Source organism: Pleurodeles waltl, chromosome 8 (assembly GCF_031143425.1).
Source record: "Pleurodeles waltl isolate 20211129_DDA chromosome 8, aPleWal1.hap1.20221129, whole genome shotgun sequence".
Taxonomy (NCBI): Eukaryota; Metazoa; Chordata; class Amphibia; order Caudata; family Salamandridae; genus Pleurodeles; species Pleurodeles waltl.
This window is the reverse complement of record NC_090447.1, coordinates 750613965-750638186: the sequence shown is the minus strand read 5'-3', so window position 1 is coordinate 750638186 and position 24222 is coordinate 750613965. Positions and strand designations below refer to the sequence as shown.

The following is a 24222-nucleotide window of genomic DNA, read 5'->3' as shown; positions in this document are numbered from 1 at the left end:
GGGAAAATAAAAGTTCAAAAGGGAGGGGTGTTTATTTTCCATTTCTGCTCCTCTAGCAAATTTTGCTCACACCTGCCGGAAAACAGCTGAATGGAGTTCCACCAAACGTGGACTGAAAAAAGAAATTTTGTTGAAAATCTGTTTATTATTTTTTGAGACAGTGTGGGCTTGAAAGACTTAACGCTTTATATCCTTTAGTTGAAAAGCCTTTTAACTTTTGACAAAAAATATGTTGAATCTGGTAGACACTTAGGACCTGACTGCGACCTTGGTGGATGGCCTACTCGTCACAAAAGTGAGGGATATCTCGCCCGCCATTTTACAAGTTCCAAGAAATAAAATTGAACTTGTAATACGGCGTACGGGATATCCGTCACTTTTATGATGATAGTTAAGAATACTCCTTTAAGGGACCACAAGATTTTGATCCTCTCGTTAAAAATGCAGCTTCCCATCCATAGAACCCTGTAATTTTAGGGCTAAGGATATTCGTTTTTGTGGGAAAACTGGAAGAATGTCTTGGACTCCTGCCAAAACATTAGCTGTTAAAAAAGTACTTGACTGCTCAGTGAGAGAGATTGATGAATGGAATATGGATCCGTTAAATAACTTTACTCAATTTATTGAATCTTTAACTCAAGGTGATGCTTTTCAATGCTGAAAGCTTCCACAAAAAAAAGGTAAAACATCTATTCTATTGTTGAATAGAGAAATTAATAAATTGATAAGGAGACAGTATACACTGGAGTCCAAGGACAGGAGTAGGAGAATATCCTTACTAAGAAGAAGAAGAGCGCAGGTGAAGCTAGCCATTAGGAAGGAAGAGGCTGAGCAGATATGGGCGGCACTGAGAGAAGCTGCGGTATAAAACAAAAACTCCTGTAAATTCTGGGCTATTATCTCTAAGGGTTGTGGAAAGCGCAAATTGGCCAGCGCTCCCCCAATAGCCAAGGCTGATTGGAGGAAGTACTAACTCTCCCTTTATGCAGAAACTCCAAAGAAAGAGCCCTGGGAAATGGACTCAAACATAAGAGATAGAACAGAAGTAGACTGCTGGAGTCCCCTGTCTGTGATGGAGATTGAGGGGATTATTAGGTCAATACAGGCATCCGGAGCAATGGGTCCTGATGAAGTCCTGATGTCTTTAATTAAACAGGAACCGCTGCTCTGGGCAAAAATTCTCCACCCGGTTTTTAACGCCTGCTATTCCCACAGTACAGTCCCTGAATCTTGGATTGGGAGTGTTATAGTTTCACTATACAAAAAGGGAGATAAATCTTTGCCCATTAATTACCGCCAAATTGCACTGTCGGATGCAACTTGCAAGATATTCGCGAAAAGTATATTAGTGCACTTAACCTCTTGGGTCCAGGAAAATGAGATACTCCCTTTGGAGCAAGCAGGTTTCAGAAAGGATCATAGTACAATGGATAATATTTTATTGTTGCAAATTATAAATGAAAAATATGTTCAGATAAGGGGTGGAATAGTATATGCACATCTATAGACTTCTCCACAGCTTTTGATAGGGTAGATAGAAACATTTTATGGAAAATGTTATACAAGTTAGGTGTTCCCTCAAATTTGTTACGTTTGGTTATAGCTTTGCACTCATCCACCTGGTGCAAAGTGTTGTTAGGAGGAGATCAGGGTCTGTTGTCTAAATTCCACACAAGAAATGGGTTGAAGCAAGGTTGTTTATTGGCTCCACTATTACTCTTTTTATACATCCTCGATTTGCCCCGTTCCTTGCAGAAGGCAGATGATTTTGCACCCAAAATTGGAGGTCATTCACTCTCCTGCCTTCTATATGCAGATGATGTAGTAGTGATTGACCTCACTCCCAAAGGTTTAAATCGGCATTTTGCGGCGTTAAATCATTATTCCCTACAACACCAACAGAAGATTAATATTTCAAAGTCGCAAGTAGTATGTTTTTTAGGGAAAAAACTGGGTAAGAAAACACATTTTTCCTGGTCTCTGGGACAACAAAAGTTAGAGCAGGTAAAATCCTACTGCTTTTTGGGAAAAATGTTATCCTCTTCTCTTAATGACCAAGATCACATGCATAATAACGCTACTACGGCTCTATCTCATGCACAAGGTATAGTGGCCCTTTTTAATGCTGCTGGTCGGCGTCATTTTTGCCACTTATTAACTAGATATCAAACAAACATCCCGCCCACCCTCTTGTATGCTGTGTAATATACAGAGATTTCTAAATGGAATTTTCTAGACAGGATAGAAGGGCAGATTCTGAGACGCCTAGCTTGTTGAAACAACTCAGCCTCTGTGGCAGCTCTCAGGATTGAATTTGGTATTAAGAACACTTTTGTTCTGGGTTTAGTGAGGTGGTCGAGAGGGCTTATAGCCTTGTTCATAGTAGGGATTTCACTTTAAAGAATTTAGCTTATAGAATCCTTTGGCAGACTAAAAGAAAAATCTAAGTTTGTTGGAAACTTCAATCTGGCTATGAAATTGTTGGAGCTTGATCCGGGCCAAATTTAATCGTTACCGCCTCTTGCTTTGAAACAAACGTTGAAAGAAGTGACGTGGTCCAAAAGGTTCTCTTTGGACTTAGGTGTTTGCCGTTCAAATAGGAGACTGGCCACGCTTACTAAAACAGCAACCTTTAAACTATCTCAGCCATACCTGTCCTGGAACCTTCCTCATGGGGTGAGGCGTCTGTTCATATTGCTGAGACTGGATAAATTACCTCTCAGAGAGCTAACCTCTAAATGGGATGGATCAGATAATAACTGTGATCTTTGTCAATTGGGTATACATAACTTAAAGCATGTATTATTTGTCTGTCCAGCTCTAGCAACACTAAGGAAAAAATGGCTAAAACCTATCTATCTATATTTTAATATTTGCATTGCTGGAGAGGCAATTGAAGCGGTTTTTAATCCTCCAAATTAATTATTTTGTTTTAGGATTTTTAAATTCTTCCAGTCCTTTTTAAAGGTTTTTTTAACTTAAGTTAAATGTGAGTGACCTATTAAGGCACTTCCGAGAATCAATATCAGTTGTTATCGCATGCACTAAGGGAGTGGAGTTTTATTCTATATCCATGCTATTGTATGGTAGAGCATGATAATATCTTTTATTGCAGCCCTGATGGGTGGCGGGTTGGTTTTTGGGGATTTAAAAGATTACCTTATATTTAGGAATATAAATGTACATTGGTCAACTGTCTTTTTCAGAAATGTTTTCTGGGGCCTTTTCTAGAAGTATGGCCTCCTTCTGGGTACTGTCTTGTACTGTTTGATGCACTTTAGGGTTCTATTTTATTTGTAAAGAGTTAAAGGGGTTGAGTCTTCCTGTTCATAGAAGCTAAACTCTTGTTTTAAATTTGTTATACAGGTACATATTTTTTTTGTTGCGAATTGTGATAAATTTCTGATTTTTATTGCCTGAGGGGTATTACTCTGATTGTACAATTTATACTTTTTTTTCCTTTCTTTCTTTTTAATTATTTGGGAAATGTTATTCTTAATGTTTTATGTCACTTTGTATTTGGTACGCTTGTGGACCTCTTAGGGGTTCAAATTCATGAAATAAACTAATGTATTGTGTTGTATTATGACGGAGTAGCTCATCCGCCAAGGTCGTGATCAGGCCCAAAGTATATTGAGATTACTCTGCTAACCATTAAATTCATGCAGAGTACTTAAAGGTGTGTGTGGGGGAGGAGGGGGAGTAGGGAAGCAGGCGTCAGCTAAAATGGGGTGTGGCACAAAAAATGTTTATCTGCTAATAAGTTTGACACCCAGTGGTACTTCTGCATCAAACTTGGTGAAAGCTTGGAAGCATTAATTTTCCCCTGGTAAGTCATGTTTTTTGCCTATCCATCAAGGAAGTGCAAAGTTAAAAGGTGGGTGGGAGAACTGGGATATAACCTTTTCATTTGCTTATAACTAACAATGTTTGATGAATTTGCGACAAATGTGGCTGGCATTTAGAAAGTTACAGCCAGAGCATATATTTCAGGTTTAAAGCATGTCCAATGGTAGAGGTGGCACAGTTAAAAGGAGAGCCTGAGGGACAAAACATATTTTACTTACTCATAACTTTGACACTGTTTAATGGATCTGCACAAACTTTGGCAGAAACTAAACATGTTTAAGCTACACTTGAACTAGAACCATTTGATAAAGTGGCACAACATTTGACAGACATTTTACAGGTTTCGCTTTCTTTGAGAGATGTCAAATTTTGAGCAAATATGTTGGCCCATGGAAAGTAACTGTCACTGTGTTCCTGAGATGTGAGGGAAAAGACCATGTGGGGCCTGGCAAATGTCAGCAACTGGGATGCCTCTGTGAAGAGTTGTGGAAGCAGCCATGGCCCTGGTATAGTGAGCATGAAGGTTTTTTGCAGTATCTTTCTTAGCTAGGGATAGCTGATTTTGATACAAAGGCTGACCCAATATGAAAATGTGATTTTGGTCACTGCCTTGGCTTTTTCAACTCCAGCATAGAGCTCATCGTCAACTCTGTCCTGCTAGGTGCAGTCAAAGTATTATCCGCAGGCTAGCCTGGCTGATGAGGGGTGATGCCGACACCTGTCCCAGAATGTTTGTTTCCGGCCCAGGGAGGACCTGGCTTGGGCAGTCCGGGTTGGACTGTTCTCATGGCGAGCAGAGTCAAAACTGATTTGCCTGTGGCTGGGTCCAAACTGGGGTCACTTGGCAAGCAAAATAACAATGAATTAAATCTAGATCTGTGACTAGGAGTGAGAGTTTGAAAAGTTTAAACACTCCATCCATCATTTTATTTTGCGGTGTTGTTATATGCTCTCTACGTGGCTAAGGTATGCCCAGATGTGGGTCCCTTGTTCGCTCTGCCACTGGAATTAAGCTGGCCTGGCTGATGAGGAGTGATACCCCGAAACCGGTCCAAGGATGCTTGTTTCCGGTCCAGGGAGGACCGGGCCTGGCAGTTCGGACTGGACTGTTCCCATGGGGAGCATGGTCATGACTGATTTGCATAAGGCTGGGTTCAAACTGGAGGGACGTGGTGAGCAAACCAATGATGGATTCAACCCAGATCAGTGACTGGGGGTGAGTCTTTAAATAGTATCAACACTCAGTCCATCATTTTATTTTGTGGTGTTGCTATGTGTGGCCTAAGTCGCTAGGGTATGCCCAGATGTGGGTCCCTTGATCGCTGCGCCACTGGAGTCAGGCTAGCCTGGCTGATGAGGGGTGATACCTCAAAACCAGACCCAGGATGCTTGTTTCTGGTCCAGGGAAGACCTGGCTTGGCAGTTCAGGCTGGACTGTTCCGATGGGGAGCAGTGTCAAGAATGATTTGCTTATGGCTGGGTCCAAACTGGACTGACGTGGCCACCAAAATAATGATAGATTAAACCCAGATCTGTGACTGCGGGTGAGTGTTTGAAAGGTTTCAACACTCTGTCCATCATTTTATTTTGTGGTGTTGCAATATTGTAGGACATCACATATATGGGGTCCAGGCTGTATTGCTGTTAGGCCTCCTTGGTAGAATATGGAGGAGGGAAGAAAGTTGGAATGGGGATAAAATGGGCTTCACAAAAGGCGCTGATGCAAGCTTGGTAGAATGAATGGTCAGGTGCAAGGAACTAACTTAGCCATAAATAAATTGTAAAGATTGAGCAATTACTTCTGCTTTCTCAGTTAGCTCACTCTTTACTTGTTCCCTCCTGCTTCATTTAGTGTGGCCCCTTTATGATTGCATAACCATTTGAGCCAATGCACAGTTACCTGTTTCATATCTTACCCTAAAAATGAAACCGGGCAACTGGCATTGGCTCAAAAAAAATATGCAATGAAAAAAGTAAAACCAGGTTCAAATCTCAATTGGGCACAATAAATGGAGTGGGAGAGAAAAAAAATAAAGCAAACTTTCCAGAAAATGTGCTCCTAAAGGTGAGTGACATGGGGAAGGTTTATCTGAAAAACAAATAAATGCAGACAGAGTTGCTAGGTAACATATAAATGTAGCCACCACCAAGTGTATTGTACTGTGTATTGGACAATGCAAATCTCAGTAAGTCGGCAGACAAAATGTGAAGGGATTAACACCTTCTGATGAACCCCAAAACACATTTGAATGGTCCAGTTAAATAGATTTAGTAGCAGGTTTCCTGGTCTTCAAGAGGACGGGTGTCGTTTCATCAGGAGCCAATGCTCAATCTCCACGCATGCAGCCAGAGAATTTGTGGACTGGGATGGAGGATCTGACCATCTTGCTACAACAGCAGCTCCACTCTGTCTCTGGGAGGACGGGTGGCTGAATGCTGAGTGTCAACAATACCAGATCCTCCTTGCAGAGTGTGGGTTCATCAATCCTCCCACACCTTATTTAGTAACTGACCGACTTTGGACGCTGTTGCTTAAGACAGAAGAATTTAGCATTTTTCCTTCAGATGGTTGGGAGAAAACCTTTGAGAGCAAGAAAAACAACCACAGCCTGGGTGCATTTACGTACTGGTTCTGTTCCAACACACACCAAAGTTCCAATGCCATTATGTCACTCAGATGAGCACCCCTGTTTAATGAGGAGCAACCTACACCTGAGTAGTGTAAGCTTTCTGGGGCCCCAAAAGACAAACCCTCAGGGGAAATTTGAGGGGTCTATTGATCTATACAGATCATGATTTACCAACTAAAGGAACTTTTCCCTTCATCAAGTTGCTCCCGTGGTTTTTCAACCACTACCTCCTCAGTCATCACTGGAGGGCTCTCATCCAACATTTGATATGAGGCGCCTATGGAAGGAGGCATTGTAGGTGCAAAACCTGCTGAACCAGGAGCCACCTATAATACATAAAAACTGGAATTATTGACTGAATAGCTGCAATCTGCCTCCAAAGATGTTGGGCCTTTACATAAGGACTATGCATAGTACCGCACCAATAAAAGTCAGCTTCTTTACGGAAGTGAAATGGGACTGTGGGACACAGATGGAAAAACTTTTGTTGTGGAAAAAAGTAATCGCCCATTGGAGTTGGTAAAGGACCATTATTGAAGAACTCACATTCACTGTCTGTCTTGGACACCTCTCTAAACACACTCTTGCATAAGAATAAGGACTGTGTGTTTCAACCTGCCCATTTGTTTGTGCTACTAATAGTACAGGAATAATTTGTTCACAAAGCAACAAGAAACTTTAAGGTCTTAATTGCCTTAGTCAAGTGGTATTCCCCCCTCCTCCAACCTTAGTCCACCTCAAGTCCACAATCAGTGTCTTGCTCTATAAAGGGCCCCTCCCCCAAATGAGAAACTGAACTGTTCTTTATATCTTCCCACTGTACATCTGTACAAGTTTCAGGCTCGCTGCTCTGGTGTCCATACATGGCTCTCCTAGATCTTGTTTTCTTTTTAACCTCTCCTGTCTTCCTAGTACAATCCTCCAGATTTACCTTTTACACTTACCCCACTTACCAATACTACACAGACTTTGTTTTGACTTGTGCCCACATATATCTGTTCACTCCTTTGCTTGCTGCATTGAAGCCTGTTACTCGTACATATCTGCAAGTCAGTCCAGCTCAACAGTGACAAGATTGAAGATCTGAGCCTCAACCACTCTTCTGATCTCTTTAATTTCTCTTCTCTAACTATCTGTCTTGGTCCTCTCCCATTTTCTATTAATGTACAAAAAAGCATTATTGCTGTATCAAAGCCTCTCTCTCATTCCTTGGGTCAACTGAAGTATTGGCAATGGTATTCACACACAGGCATCATAAGCAAAAGTACTGGTTTGTCAGATGTTACTCCAACAAATGTACTGTGGACAATGCCTTTCTCTCTTAACGATTAGAGTAGAGTATCACCTTGTATCAAGCTTCCCTTTTTATGAAGGATCCGAGAACACAAAATTGTAATTTATTTATTAACTGTTCTTGGTACAACTCTATACTACACCCACAAAGGGGCGCAAAAGTGCTTTGCATAATAACGGATAAACAATCCAGGTACAAGTAATTTACACAAGACAGCAGAAAACAAGGAAAGACAACCATGGTACACATAAAGAATAAGAATGAGGAAGTAACCACAACTGATAGAGCAGTGTTTAAAAACATTGTGAGGGGATAATTACAAAGAGAGGTCACACAGGTCACATAACGAGCTAATAGATTTTGAAAAAGCCACAATCGTCTTTTAGGAATACCCTTTCTTTCTGAAGAAGGGAGTTTCCGTTGCACCCTGAATCACTGAAGGCACAGATGATCTTTAATTTTTGGATTTGGTATTTGGGTGAGCCATGTGAAGTAGAGCTGTACAGGTAACTGAAGAAAGCTTATAATGCCTCTTGATTACAGAGGCAGTCAGCTGAATGAGGGACAAACAGGTGTTATGCGGTTGGCAAGACTTGTCTTTCCCTGATACTCTATGATCACCGGCCCTCTGTTTTCCAGTAGCTTCCAAGAAAACACCATTCAACTCCCTCTGCACAATTCAAGGAGAGCATAACAGCAAAAGGATCACCTTCCATTGTCCACAAATTCCTCCACTACATGCCCTTCAGATATCAAATAGCTGTACAAAACTGGCATAGCAATAACAGCGATGGGAGATGCACTTTGTATGCCATTATGGCTAGTCTTTGCAATTGTTTCCACAGCACATCATGGACGGTACCACTGCTATTCACAGGGCTAGCAATACTTTGTTTATCTGGTCGTGATAGTTTTTTGCCATTATTCTGTCCGAAACGGACAACGACTGTTAAATTTACTAAACTGCAAGCTCTTAATCATCATACCATGTTTTACTAATTTTCCCTCTGCTACTGCCCTATCTCGTCTTTTCTTAGCATTCAGGCACCACATCTGTGGTGTAATCAGTGTGTCACATTTGTGGTGTGATTTTTATATTACAAGTTCCATAAAGAAATGTATAGCAAATGCACTTTGTCATATTATACTCTCACATAAAAATGTTTGCATATTTCTCAAAAAAAGATGATGCCACAATTCGAGCCTGGCGTTTGGGGACTGTAGCTCTCCCTTCAAGAGCAGCTAATACATGTAAAAGTGCTTCCACATACTCAAAGTAAATCTTGGTTAAACATTTTCAAAAAGCCAAATTTTACCAGAAAGTGATCCCCAAACTAAACATGGGAATTTTAAATTGCTTGCAGGGTTTGAGGTACGTTTTCGGGCCATACAAAGAAAACATTGCGGGAGTGAGGATCTGAGAATATTGATAGATTATCTCTAAAATGCAACAACAGCAAGGTGATAGGTGGAATGCTTGAATGAATCTCAGCCACTGGCAATTGCTCAGGCCACATCCCATTCCATTTTGTTTGTCTGCCATGCAACCTCATTATGTACCTAATGAATTACAGAATCAATTACAGAATCAAGGTACACAAGACAGGCTCTCTAACAATAAAATAATAATAAAAATATTTGTATTAAATAAATTATAGTAACTCGTTCTTTTATGTAATCTGTCTATATCGCTAATGGATGTTGTGTTTGGTCTCTGTTCAGCTCTCTGAATGCAGCGCTTTGTCTCTGTTGCTTCCTTGCTAAGTACTGCCAGGACTTTTGATACAGTGCTGCTTCACCCCGGTTCCTTCCATCATGGGCGCGTTACCCGCCCATCTGTGCTTTAATCTCCCCGTTGATTTTCATCATTGTAAAGCATGTGTATGAATAATTAAGCATGTTAAACCACTTTGATAGTAAAAGGTATTAGCTTTTTAGTGTTGCTTCACTGAGCATTAAAGTGTCGAGGTTAAGAGAGACGTACACATTAAATACAATCCCATATTTTAAATTTTAATTGGCCAAATGATATTACCAAAATAAGGTTGGGGAAAAAAACAATGGGTCCCAACTTCTTGTCACCGAACGCTAGCAATTTATCTTAATTTAATCGCACCAGGAAGAAAGGCCAGCTATCATTAATTTCATCCTTCTGTCAGATACAATAAAATACAATTGCCAGCATATCTTCATTTTGAGAACTGGATGAACCTTTCATCCTAGTGGAGATGAAATGGGGGCTGACGGCAACATTTCACTCTCTTAGAGTTGAAGCAGGAAGTGACTGTGAGCAAATTCATCCATTTGGAAACTAACAGTTTCACCAACAGACTTTTGCAAGATCTTAAGGTGGGTCCCTGACAACAACAGATAGACTATTACGCAGGCCTTTGTTACTAGCAGGTTGGTTCACGGGAGCACACTCTACATAGAAATCAATGAAAGGCCTTCTGAAGAGACTACAGCCAATAGAAAACTTAGCAAGACTCATCCTCAACATCACAACACAGACCCACATCACATCACACCCCACCTCAATAAGCTTTACTGGCTCCTTATTCAGACAAGATGCCAGTTCAGGAAGCATACAAAGCCCTGCTCAACGAATGATCAGAATACATTAAAAAACGCATGACCTTCCACCAACCGGCCAGACACCTACAATTCTCCTCCCTCTTCCTCACAGGCACACCCTGGATCGATGAGCCACAGAGCAGGACGCTCTTTCTCAAACCTGGTGGCCAAAGCTTGGAACAACCCTGCCCTTTTACAGGACCTCCCCTTCCCTCCAAAAATTCAGGAAACAGTTCAATTCCTGGCTGTTCGAAAGAACATATCACCATGCAGCAGCTAGCAACCCCATAGCCTTGAGACCCTCGCACGGGATTTGTCACGCTATATAAATCATTTATTTACATAACTTTCACCCAAAGTGCGTTACCAATTTAAAAAAAAGCACTGGAAAAGGTGACAGCCCTGGCTTGCATTTAGAGCCCAGCTAAAGTGAAAAGCAAAAACAAAACTGATTTTTGCCGACAATGCATCCAGTTCTCACTTTATGCCAATGGTTGTCAGAGAGTGCCAAGGCACTTATTTTTGGGGGCCGAATTTTTTTTTCTGTATGTCCCATTTACGAGAGCAAGAGATGGAAAAATACAGAGACTGGAAAGACGGAATAAGTTACAGATGGCAAAGCCACCACAAAAGGAGAAAGCAGGAACCTTCAAGAGTGAAATAAAGGGGGACAGAGTGACTGTGTGGATTAAAGAGGCATGAGGGGGTTTTAAGACTACTAGCAGTAGTATTCGGCGCACGCGCGTTTGATTGCATAGGCCGGTGTTTTTGAGCAGAGATTCAGGCACCAGCACTCTTTCTTTTACCAGCTAAGCACTGAATGAATCTACAGGATAAAGAATTTAGTGCATGATGATACAATATACGTTTGAGGTGTCTCTCCTGCATTGCGCTGAAAAGCACTCTATAGGAAGAGGAATGATATACAAAAGAGGGAATAGCCTGAGGTGAGATGGTAATACTCGTGTGTGTGTGTGGGGGGGCAAAGCTTATTTCATCTATATTTTAAATAAATGGTAACAGAGTTGTGCTGCCAAGCCAGACCTCAAAACAAACCCAAAAGGAAAGTGAAATACAGGACGCTCTGCTGTATTTTTCCATATACAACTCACATCACGCACGCACAGATTTCATCACACACACACACGGGTTACACCACACACACACACACACACACACACACACACACACACACACACACATCAATCTACCTTTGGCAGTGGTACAGTTGCCATTGGCTGGTTACCGGTCACCGTCCAAGTTCACAGGGCAAAATCTCCAAATCTTCATGCTGTATTACAGCTGCAGTTGTGTTTGGCTTTATTCCAGTCCAGGTTAATGTTCAACTGTCTGTGTGGCGTCTCCAAGCAAGCCGGCCGCAACGTGGCCAGCATAAATCACGCCAATAAGCGGTGTGCTTGTTTTGCAACTAGAGGAAGAAAATAAACGTAATTATTTCTTTGCAACAGGAGAACATTCGAATTACAAACACATTCACAGCAGAATTATAATAGAATAATAACAGGGCACTACAGTAATAAGACACTTCAGCGCATGAGCTCTCCACACGCCAGCTCCGCTGTGGTGGCCAAAAAAAGCACGAGAGGCACTTCCTGTTGTCTCGTGAATCACCGCATCGGAACAGGCACAGTGGGGGTTACAAGGTAGAGGAGTCACATATAGTCCTTTGTAGCTCACTGTGCTATATTTGAAGGATTACAATGCATGAAATGCAAGTAACAATAGCATATTTGTGTTAAAAGCAGTAATCCATTTACCTCTCTACATCAAATAAAAGTCTGTCATTAGCATGTTAAATTATTTGCTCTGCAAGAGACAGTAACTTCTCTATTCTACTTTGAATCAAAACAGGCACTAGAACCTTATATGCTTTTTGAGGCAAAAGGGACACCAGACAAAACACAGATCTTTCAAGCAAATACTTTAACCACTAAAGTTATCTTACAGTTACAACTATTTCCTCAAATTTACTGCAAAGCCAAAGATCTCTGCAGCAGGTGCCTTAACCCCATAAGAAATGTTTACATTTAGAACTTGCAACCAATTAAGCATAACAGAATTTTTGTTCCATTTCTCCATGTCGATTTCTGTGTGGCAGAGTTTAAAAAAAACAAATGTATACATTTGAGGCACAGATTTAGCATCAGAGTGGCATTACTTTTCTGGCACAACCCTGATGCAAAATCTATTATGGGATTTGCAGTGCCACACAAATCCTGGTTGCGTTGATTTGGGGGAAAAACAAAACCACAATGCAAGGCAGCAAATTGCCCTGTGTTGTGTTACCTTGCGTCAGGTAGAGGTTACATGCGCAGGCAGTTAATGCAATTTTACCTACATGGAAATATGCTGCTTATGGGCAGTTATGCCATGGCAGAGATAGTGTGTTCCGTCCTTGGGTAAAGGAAGCAATAAGCTGACAAAAGGCAACAATATTTTACATGTACCTTACAAAAACATGAGTCTTCTGTCTAAATCAGGATTGTTTGCATCTATACTTGTAATGAGCTCAAATGTACTCATGATAGACCTGCTAAACATATGTGTGCGCTCCTAAGATCTGTTTACACTTTTTATGTCACTTCCAGTAAAATCATAGGTTGTGATGCCACTTCCTGTGACATAACTTCCCTGTTAATGCCAAATCCAATGTCATGCCATGATGTCACTAGCATACTGCGTACTTTGGTTAGTCACCCCCAATTCTTCTTTTAGGACTTGTGCCCTGGATCTAAGACTGCCAGGAAGGGTTTCCTACAAGTCGCATGAATAATGTCTTAGTGTGAGATGACAGAGTATCGTTTTTGCTGTATAATTCAAAGATAGAAACAGTGCAGTTTAAAAAAAATGAAAACTGTGTGTGCGATAAAGGGTTAGTTAATATTTCGTAGTAAAGAAATAACATCAATTTTTCGAGATCCACCTGACCAATGAGCATCCTGTCTAAATGACTGGCCATGATACTTGTCGAGTCATTGACATTTTCAACATTAAAAATAACTACTTAGCCAGCAGACTTCCCTAACTGAATTGTATGCAGACACGCAAATAATGTTGATATCATCCTCAAACACAACAATGCAGAACGTATCGACCATAGTAAGATGAAATCCTGAGTTGCTATCCTGCAGTAGGCATCTGAGACATACAAAGCTGTAGACTGACTTTAATTTTGCATCTTTCTTTACCAGCATCTGCCTGGCTTGATGTGGCTATCACGTAGACATCCTGTCGAGTAGCCCTGTGGATAGATCATATGTGTCATCCAGGTTGTCACTATCCAGTCTCGATGCCAGTTCAGCATGAGCCGAAACGAACTGAGTGCAAAACTATTTACATCAACGCCCCAAAGTCAGGTTAGCATGGTCAGTCTAACCTGAGCACATCTAAGAAAATGGGCAAGCCAGAGCCAAATGTAGTCGAGCGCAGTCCCTTTCTAGCATTTAGCTCACACCTCAGCCCAGTAACAAAGCTTGGGAAATCAATGTAAGTCCTCTGCCACACTTTATATATAAATCAACATTCAGAGCATTGCGAAACAGGCCTAGTGCAGTGATCCAGAACTAAAACATAAAGGGACACGTACACTTAAATGTTGACAATATTTGCCAAACATTGGCAGGATGTTATGAGGATAGGATGAACCACTGGATTTCCACCTTGGCCCACTCTGATCACTGCATGAAAAATGTTCCTTAAAAGCATATCTTTGGCGTATGTAAAAGCTTCAAATACGACACCAGAAGCTATTGTACTGTACGAGCATTTGTTTACCCTCTAGTTTGAGGCTGACAAATCTTTTCACCCTAAGAAGAAGTAGGAATGAGTAATAATCAAGAGAAATATATTTATAGTGTAACCTATTTGGCTACACAATGAAAATCCAAAGTGTACCTAAACAGTTTTCTCACCAACTTACACTTAGTTTAATGTAGATAATTCTCAAAAAACAAACTGTAAAGATATTTTCACACAGGATGACCGAACCTTCGGAAAAAGGACTAATTGTGAAAGCGAAGCACTTGAAGCATATTTTGAAGTGCATTCACTGTAGTATTAGAAAAGAAATGTGTGTGGTATAACCATACTAATTGAAATGCAACCACTGATTATGTTTTTATTGCAGTACTTTTGTAGAGAGTGTTTACATTTGAACCAATGATGATCTTCGTAACATGTGTATTATTGTTATGGGCTAATGTTGGAGAAATGCAGTTCACACATTTTTTTGTTTGGTCACTTATAGATCAACATTGTGACTCAAAGGTATCACCCATTTCTCCGCTGCACCAGTACTAAAAGATGATTCAGCAACGTAATCACACCTTCCACCAAATTAAATCTGATGTGTGATCACAAGACTGAACCTTAGCAGGGATAAATCAGTCTTTCATCCTTTTTAGGTTGATAAATTGCACACCATTATCTTGGACAGCAGAAACACTTTTTTTTTATAGCAGCATGACAAACTGCTATATTAAGTGCCGTTAATGAGATTGCTTCTGTTATTGCTATTAGAAGTTGCATGGTTTCAGAGCTCAGTATAACACTACTGAAATGAATATCAGGCCTATCATATTAATTTTGTCCCAGCTAGTCCAGGAGAAATGGAGACAGCATGTATGTGTATGTAGTACGTTTATAGCACAAACCTATCCCAAAGGCAGTGGAGCGCTGTACATGGTCAAAGAGAAGGACTAAATCAGTCTTTCATCCCTTTTAGGTCAATAAATTGAATACCATTACCTTGGACAACAGAAACATTTTTATTTAAATTAGCATGAAATTACTAATATTCTTTATTAAGTGGCATTAATGATTCTTATTGCTTCTGTTATTATTTTTATTAGATGTTGCCTGCTTTCAGAGCTCTGTTTAACACTACAGAAAAGGACATCGGGCCTATCAATTCATTTTGTCCTGTCCAGCCCACCAAATCAAAGACATCTAGAAATGAAGCCAGCATGCATTTGTATATAGTATTTTTAGTTCACAAACCTACCCAAAAAGCAGTGCAGCATTGTACAGGGTCAAAGAGAAGCATACAATCAGCAAGTGATAGGAGAGGTAGTAGGTTTGTTGACTGGTAATGCATGATGATTCTGTGTTTATTAAAGAGGTGCACATTTAACTCTTTCTTAAATTGGGGCAGTGTTTGGGAGGTCCCAATGGGTACGGAGAGGTTGTTCCAGATCCTAGATGGAAAAAGCATGCTGCTTTGTTTTTTTCTCTTTTGCACGTCAGTATAGTATGCAGTATATTGTCCAGTTGTGGATGTGCTGAAAATCACCACAGATGGTGAGCTTGTCTGAAAGACAAACAGGGGTGACTTTGTAAATGAGGTAGCTGGTTTTGAAGATGATGCAGGCCGGCAAGGACAGCCAAATGACTTCCATAAGGATAATGGTAATATGATCATATTTCTTCCTGTTATGGGTGAGACATACAGTGGCGTGTGGGATGCCCTTAAGTGTGCCAGTGTGGAGTCTGGGAGGCCATGGAGTAGGGCATTACCACCATCCAGATATAAGAACAACAGTTCTGAAGTCACTTTCTAGAAGAACAACAGTTTCACTTTCTTCAAAAGAGAGATGGTATCAGGCCATCCTTGAATTTTGGCAATTTTTTTCCTTGAGGGTAAAGCTGGTGTCCACAGTGAAACTAAGTGACTTGTCACTCAGTGAAAGATGAAGTTCAAAGTCATCAAGTTTCAGCCAGGGAAATAAGAAGGAATTTGTCTTGAGTAGGTTGAGCTTTAGGCAGCACTGGACATCCAGGCCTGGAGAATGTGCAAGCAGTGTTTGAGATGCTGGATTCCTAAAGCAGAGGAAGATTTCAAACAGAGTTGTGAATCTTGATACTGTTATCTGTGAGTCTGACACCAGGTCCCTTCAAGTAGAGGTTAAGATGACTGGGATAGTATGGAACCCTGGAATACTCGTGCAAGTATCAGGGATATTTAGGAACTTGGAGGTAATCTAGTGAATAAACTGGTATCAGTTAGCGAGGTTGAAGGAGAACCAGTGAAGGACATTGCCAGTGAATCTCATTTGAGACTCTATGGAGCGTATGAGGGTAGGTTGCTCAACTGTTGAAGGCACCTGAAAGGTCGAGCGATATCAGGAGGCAGGGGACATCTTCGTCTGTGGTCAAGAGGGCACAGTTTATGATGTGTACGATAGCAGTGTCCATGCTGCAGCATGATCTGAAGCCAGACTGGTAGCTATGCAGGAGATGGCTAGCACTGATGGGGTCTTGGAGTTAAAAAAGACTGCTTTTTCAATAAAAACAGTGAAGGTTTTAAGACTTAGGAGCTGACTTGAAGGCTGAGACAGATTGTGCTAAGTAATAGAATGTGTTCCATTAAATATACAGAATAAAGCACACCAAAGGTGCAAAATAAAACATTCGTCAGCATAACATAAATGTGTTCTCCCTGAAGGCATGGAGTACCTCTAAACACTAAGGGAATGAGGGAAGTCAAAGTGCATAGCGAGAGAGTGAGAAGACAGGACAGAGGAAGAGTGAAAAAGGTCACATTCAGAAAAATGTTGTGTCAGTAAGTGTAACGTACACTTGTAGTATTCCTGGCTTAACCATGAATTTCAGGAGTAAGAAATTAGTTTTCCTGGCTTACACCTGAAATTCAAGAAAAGTTCACAGAAAAAAATGTGTTATTTTGTTAGACAAGGCAGGAAAGTGGATAGAAAGTAAAGACTACATACAGAGGCACAATGACATGCAAGTAGAGAAGAAATACGTAAACAATTAAGCTAATGTGCAACGCAGGAGCAATAGGATAGGGATGTGCATAAAAAAAAAAATTCCTTTGAAAAGGTCACAACTTTGTATTTAATGACGTTTTCACAACTTAATTTTCATACACAAGTGTTCTTTTCTGCATTCTTATTCTCAATTGGAAAGTTCTTCTTGTTAAAGTTTCTCGGGCAGAAACACATTTTGTGAGGATTTTTTTTTATCACAAGTTGGCAAAGTTTAAAAAAACGACTTTGCACCCCCCTTGAAATACTGACCTCTGTCACTAAATGAACTAAAAAATAAATATATATAACCAACTTAAATACAGTGAGAATACAAATTAACTAATACTTTTTCCAGGTTTTGGTATCCTTGCTGTGTCCCTACTATTGAAAAGTTAATGGCCATAGCCACATTTATGGATTTGGTGGTTTTGTGGAGGCTTTGCGCTTTCATAATAAAGACCTTAACTGTTTGTGGAAGTAATCTTCAGGCATGTGGGTCAGTAAGGGTTTGTTCAATTGACAATCTGAGGTCTAAGAAGGGCTTAGACCTGAGAATAGAAGGCTACAAACAACAGGCATTTCAAACAAACTGACATTAAAGAACCGAAGACATAGTAAACAAGCACAGGCAAAGGCAAAAGGTCTTACTTGGGTGTCACCTTTTGGCTTTGTAAATGCTTGCTTTGTTTTTTGTTTTTTCCAAAACTTATATATATATATATATATATATATATATACATAATCTTCAACAGATGGAACGATAACCATCTGACGGCTGCACCAATCCCGTTAATTAAATTCCGACCATTCGAACAAAGTCGTATTCTACAATGCCGGATTGAATTCATCAAATTTATTTCTTGTACAGGTTTCACAGAGTCCTGAAATGAGATGTCAACCCGTTTCGGCGGAACGCCTTCTACTGGACAAATCTGGCCCACAAGCCGGCACCATATATATACAAGTTAAAATCCATCATTTGTTTTCATAGCATTCTAGTGTGAACTACTGCAGCGGCCATCTTAACACATGCAAAAGCCTAAAGTTTTAGCTCTACAATCTTTTCATGAATTGCTTTCAATAGTATAAATATAAATACATCATATATGTCACATATATTTCCTGAATGTGTAATACATATCATTAATTAGATCCAGTGAAAATCATTGATTAAATATTGTGAGTATAAAATTGTATGTTAATACATGATTTAAACCAGTATCATAAATTTTTCTGATCAACATCCATCGCTCTAATTAGTCAAATATTTATAAGATATATTTTCCAATCTGGGTTTTTATAGATAAATATAAATATTTCAAATATTAAAATTATTATAAATATTGCAAAATGCTATAAAATGTTATAAATAGTTAGTTATAAGAGGTTAGTTAATACATATGAACCAATCAGCAAAATAACTATTATCCTACAATTAAATGCAAAAATGACATCCAATATGGTTATAATTTACAATAAATAGAAACTTATTCATTATTAAATTCAAAATTTGAAACCAATTATATAATGTCAACTATACCTCATGTGCGTAACTACTTACAATCTCAAGCTAGACCCCATTGGAATTTGAGCTTTTGTGCACTGCAACTTATGCTTTATCCCCTATGTATGATCAGTAAGTTCATTGGACCAAAAATATACCTTATTGTATCACGATATGTTACATGGATATCCAGAAAGCAATGCATGTATTTTATAGATTAAATCTTCACTATTTAAATCTAAATTGTGGGTTTCCTGGTTAGTGCATGTATTGAAATAGAATAGGAATGAGGCCACTGACTAAAGTGCAAAGTGCTAATAAGACAAAAATATTTCTATATTAAATAAGGTGTCTATAACTAGTGCAAAATGGTGATGAATAATTCGTAATAAACAAATCGTATATGTATTATCACTCTTCTATAGATAATGAATTCTAAGGAAAGAAAAATTCCAGAAAAATATAAAGAATAAACATTTTTTTCAAAAGACAAATTTCATTAAACATCTATTAGAGACAAAAATATGTTCCTAAAATATCTGCAAACTCACTTATGGCAATTATATCATTAAAATCACCCCTTATAAATGGCAGTTATAGGGATAATGTTGTATCCACAGTTATATATAAACAAAATTTCACAACACCCTAGATCTCTCTCCTGATATTGAATGAGGACAATAAACATACAATATTTTATCTAAGATGGACATGTAGTTCAGCATCAAGATTATGCCCCCAAGGCGATTCAGAACCTAATAATAGGATCATCTTCGATTCCATTTGTCTGTGCTCCAATGTTCTATCACCGGCTCTGGGATTGTTTTTAATGGATTTAATGCCATAGAATGATAATGTGCTGGAATCACCTTTGTGTATATCCCAAAAGTGTTTGGCCAGGGGATATGTTCTAATTGATTTTTAATTGCTCTAAAGTGTTGTAAAAATCTGATTTTTAGCTTGTGGATAGTGCTGCCAATGTATTTTTTGTGGCATCCACATTCAACAACATAAACCACAAATTCCGTGTCGCACGTAATGCGATCTTTGATATCACAGTAGCGACCATCAAAAGTTTGATATCTTTGCATATTTTGTGCATACTTGCAAGCCTTACAATGGCCAGATTTCCAGAATCCCAAACTTTTTTGGCTCAACCAGGATGTACTTGCTTTTGTAGAGAAAAAACTTCTAGTTAGATGATCCCCTAGTGAGCGAGCTTTACGAAAAGTTATAGATGGATGTGGACCAATACTGTCCCCAATAATGGGATCATTCTGTAAAATGTGCCAATTTTTTTGAAGTATGGTTTTCAATGAGTCATGTTGTTGATTATATTGCAAAAATATTGTAGGAGATGGTTGTTTCGACTCACTGTTAGCTGATATATTATTAAAGAGTAACTCATCTCTACTTTTGTTTTTGACCCTATTCTGTGCATCCACCAAAATTTTAAGAGGATAACCTCTGTTTAAAAATCTTTCCATCATGGTCCTGACTTCCAAATCATATCTACTCTCATCTGAACATATTCTACGAGCCCGCAGAAACTGGCTATATGGTATACTCCACTTTAATGCTGTGGGATGCCCATTATTAGCATGTAGTATTGAGTTGCATGCCGTGGGTTTGCGATATATAGTGGTCTCTAGATGATTATTCCTCACTTCTAATAAGACATCTAAAAATTCAATGGTCTCTCTACTAAAAGTGGCTTCCAAATGGATGTTAAATTGGTTATTGTTTAGTACGTTTATGTATTCCAACAATAATTGATCAGTGCCATCCCAGATGATAAACAGATCATAAATATAACGCACCCACAGTACGACTCTATCCATATAGATGTTGTTATATATATATATATGTACATATATATATATACACATATGATATCCATTTGGGCTCAAAGTGCATGCATCTCCATTAGATTCCCTGCCAACAAAAGGAACTACTTAGGGTGAGGATGTGCTGCTTGTATTTTCTCACAGTGAAATCAGCCAATGGCTGAAGGGTGCTGCCCCACGCTGTAATGAATCAAAGTAAAAGGTGAATGTGTGAATGACAACAACAAACCCTATATGTAATATAAATATATATATAAATATATATATATATATATATATATATATATATACACACACATACATACATACAATGAAAACCTTTGTTATAGTTAGGTAAACTTTCTTTATGCTTTTTATACAAACCAAACTCAAAGTACACAAATATTACAAATTCTTACCTCATAGTTATACTTTAAATCTATAATAATATTTGCACCACTTTTTTATAACTTTATTTATTCTCTACCTACGAATAAAAAGTTAAAGGAAACAAAAATGTTAATTTCTATATGTATAACTTTAATTTATAATTTATGCAGAGCCTTATTAGAACTAGTGTACCTCTAAACACAATGTATTCAACTCGGTACCCACACTACATTAACTAGAACTCGTTCCTACTCCATACACTGCTTATACCGTTTTATATTATCTCACTTATGCCACGTAAAATAATAATATTTACATGAACAGTTATGATATTGCAAATCAAATCTTTTGTGACAACACAATGCACAGTACAGTGGTGAGTTATAGTTAATGTAGTCTGGTTGACGAGTTGAATACACTGTATAGTCAGGTGTGTGTATTCATGCTCTAAGTTAAATGTAACTCACACCCTCCCCTTGCACTGCTAATTACCCCACATATTAAATTACTAATTTCATCTTCTGTGACATTATTGATAATATCCCTGAACATCTGCAATTAAATTATTGATGAGACAACTATGCGTGGAGGGGCTGCAAGTTATAGTTACCTTACAGCAAGAGTTATAGTTACTTGAGATAACTAGAATTTTTGAATTTCAGTGATTTATATGTTTAAAACGCTATGTTGTCACTGACATTTTAACTTCACTATTTTGCTACTTTAACCTTTGCTCTTCTCAGTGAATATATATAGGTATATTACCTGCTAGAAAGTCGCTAGTAGGTAGTTAAAGTTAGGACCCAGTTTTTTCTAAAGAAAAAGTGTTTTGTGTTTTGCTAATAACTTTGGCGCCGTTTGATGAACCTTTATGAAATTTTCCAAGAAAATACTATATTCACTTCAGTGTCTGTGTGGTATGTTTCAGGGTGATCCGTCAAGCGGGGGAGAGTAAAGGAGATGGGGGGACATCTCAAAATGCTTTTCCCCTACGCATTTTTCCCCAGGAATTTTGAACAGCAATAGCGCCCAAACCACTGGACAGAATTACACCAAATTTGGCAGAAAGGTAGCTCTTGGTCGAAAAAGCACCCTTTTGTGATTTGGTGTAAATCTGTTCAGTAGTTTCCTAGTTATTTAAGGAAACCCAAATTTGTATATACAGGGATGCGGAACCTCCTTGGATCCTCTGCGGATTCAAAGGAAAAGCAAAGCTCTGATTGGCTGGCTGCAACCTGACAGAAAAGTTGCGGCTGCTATTTTGTTTCTCCCATTTCCCGGGGGTGGGGGAACAGTGTGAAAAAATAATAGGGGTATCCTAACCTCATAGGACATATAGAGGGGTGCCTTAGGGACCCCTCATGGGCAAAAAACTGATCCTCCTCAGATCCTGGGGAAAAACAAGGCCCTGATTGGCTAGCCGCTACCGGACAGAAATATTAATGTGTGCATTAAGAAAAACATAGAAATTCACTGAAAAAACTCAAAGTTTACAGGGAAGTTATATTTAGGTTGACGTTTTACCCATGACAAAACCTTAGAAATTCAGCACTTCTACTTATACTTACAGTTATACTTATATGAAGAAACTATAACTAATGCCAGAAAGTAACTTTGGACAACAAGATATTGTTTCTTAACATAAATATAATTGTAAGTATAACTAGAAGTACTGAATTTCTAAATTTGTTTTAAATAACAGAGAAATCAGGGGATTTCTCTGTGATAAAAAAACAGTCTCCTGAATTATTTAATGCATCGGCTCCAGGTGGACCTGGTCCCGGGGGCACTACTGCCTCATAAAAGGAGGGGGGGGAGCATAGGGTCCCCATTCCCAGGGCTTTTACTAGCCCTGGGGACCACCACCTCTCCAGGCAAGATAGTATTACATTGGGGGGGTCCTGTGGACGCCCTCAGCCCTGAGGACCACTCCCTCCATGGGGCAATAAATCAAGAATGCAGGAGGGTGCCGTGCGGGCCCCCGACGTCCCGGGGACCACCACTTTCCTAGGACAATGATTGAAGAAAATGAAGGGGGTGCTGTGTGAGCTCCCCATGGCCCAGGCACCGTCATCTCCCCAGGGCTCGAATAACATTCAAGAAGTGGGTCCATCACAGTCCCCCAGCTACAGGGACCACCACCTTCCTGGGGCAAAATATTACTATAATAACAGAGGGGTCCTGCGGAACCCCAGAGGCCTCAGGGACTGCCACCTTCCTGGGGATACTTTTTCATAGAATAATGCGGGGGCTGCATGGCCAACTAGGGACCACCACCTCCCCAGGGCAATCATTTTAAAGATATAAGCAGGGGTGGGCGGCCCCCGCCCCCCGGGGACCATCACCTGCCCAGAGCTCAAATAACTCTAAAGGAGGTGGTCCGTCGCAGACCCCACGGTCCGCCACTTCCCCAAGGCAAAATTTAAATGAAGGAAGGAGGCTGTGTGGGCCCCTCATGGAGCCCTCAATGGCCATGGGGACCGTCACCCCTGCCAACTCCTGCTGCCTCCTGAGCTGCCTACCCTCAGGAGGCAGCTCTCTGTTTTGCTAGGCAGGAGCTGATGGCAAAAGCAAACAAAACTCTGCTTTCATCAAATGGGAGCTGTCAAAAAGAGTTTTCATCTTTTTCCCTGCACGCTAAAATACGTGCAGGGAAAGAGATGAAAACTTTGCTCCAGCACGCGGGGAGCTGCTATTTTAAGCAGCTCCCTGTAAGGGGGAGCAATGATGGATCCTTCAGGAGACGGGAGCCTTTGGAACAGCAGGGACCTTGAGGCTTCCCCCGGCGTCCTGTAACTCACTCTCTCCCTCTTCTATCCACTTATGGGAGAGAGAGTTTGTTATTGCAATGGTCTCTCAATACAATGACTTCAAAGCATCACATTACAAGATGTTTGCTACGAATGTTTTAGTTATGTTTTGATGCACAGCAGAACAGAGTCACCTCTGGCGTACTTGTAAAGCTCATGGACTCTCACTCAGCATGTTGAAAGCTCAAATCCTGGTATCTCATGACAGTGAGTCTGTTTATTTACTTGTGTTTTGAATGTTAAACATTACTAGTGATGGAATATTTTATCTTTTTCCCATCACCATCTTTGGACTGAATGTCAAAGAGATGTCTGGACATTGCGTAGTAAGGAGTCATCAGCGGCCTAGTGGTTAAGCTCCCAGACCTTCACACAGAAGGTTGAGGGTTCCAGTTTAGGTGTGACAGTTGTCACTTCTCAGCTTTGAATTCTTTTCAACTTCAAATGTTTAAGGTACATACAGAAAGGTGATCTCACTATTTGTACTCCTCAAATGCATGTTTTTCAACTTGTCAGATCATTTCTCATTTTAAGTGGTGAAGGGTTGGTTGGTTATAGGG

At 39.8% G+C, this 24222-nt stretch overlaps 1 protein-coding gene across 5 annotated transcripts in view; it reads right to left on the bottom strand.

The window, feature by feature from the left end:
- The window catches only part of LOC138250278 (F-box-like/WD repeat-containing protein TBL1X), a 690394-nt gene that overhangs the window by 337035 nt on the left and 329137 nt on the right, over window positions 1-24222 (bottom strand). For 4 of the 5 annotated variants that reach the window (XM_069204996.1, XM_069204999.1, XM_069204997.1 and 1 more), the window contains one exon: window positions 11559-11776. The gene's annotated coding sequence lies outside the window, so the exon portion shown is untranslated. Of the gene's footprint in view, window positions 1-11558; window positions 11777-24222 lie in introns of those variants that run through there. The other variant, XM_069205000.1, reaches the window with a different exon arrangement.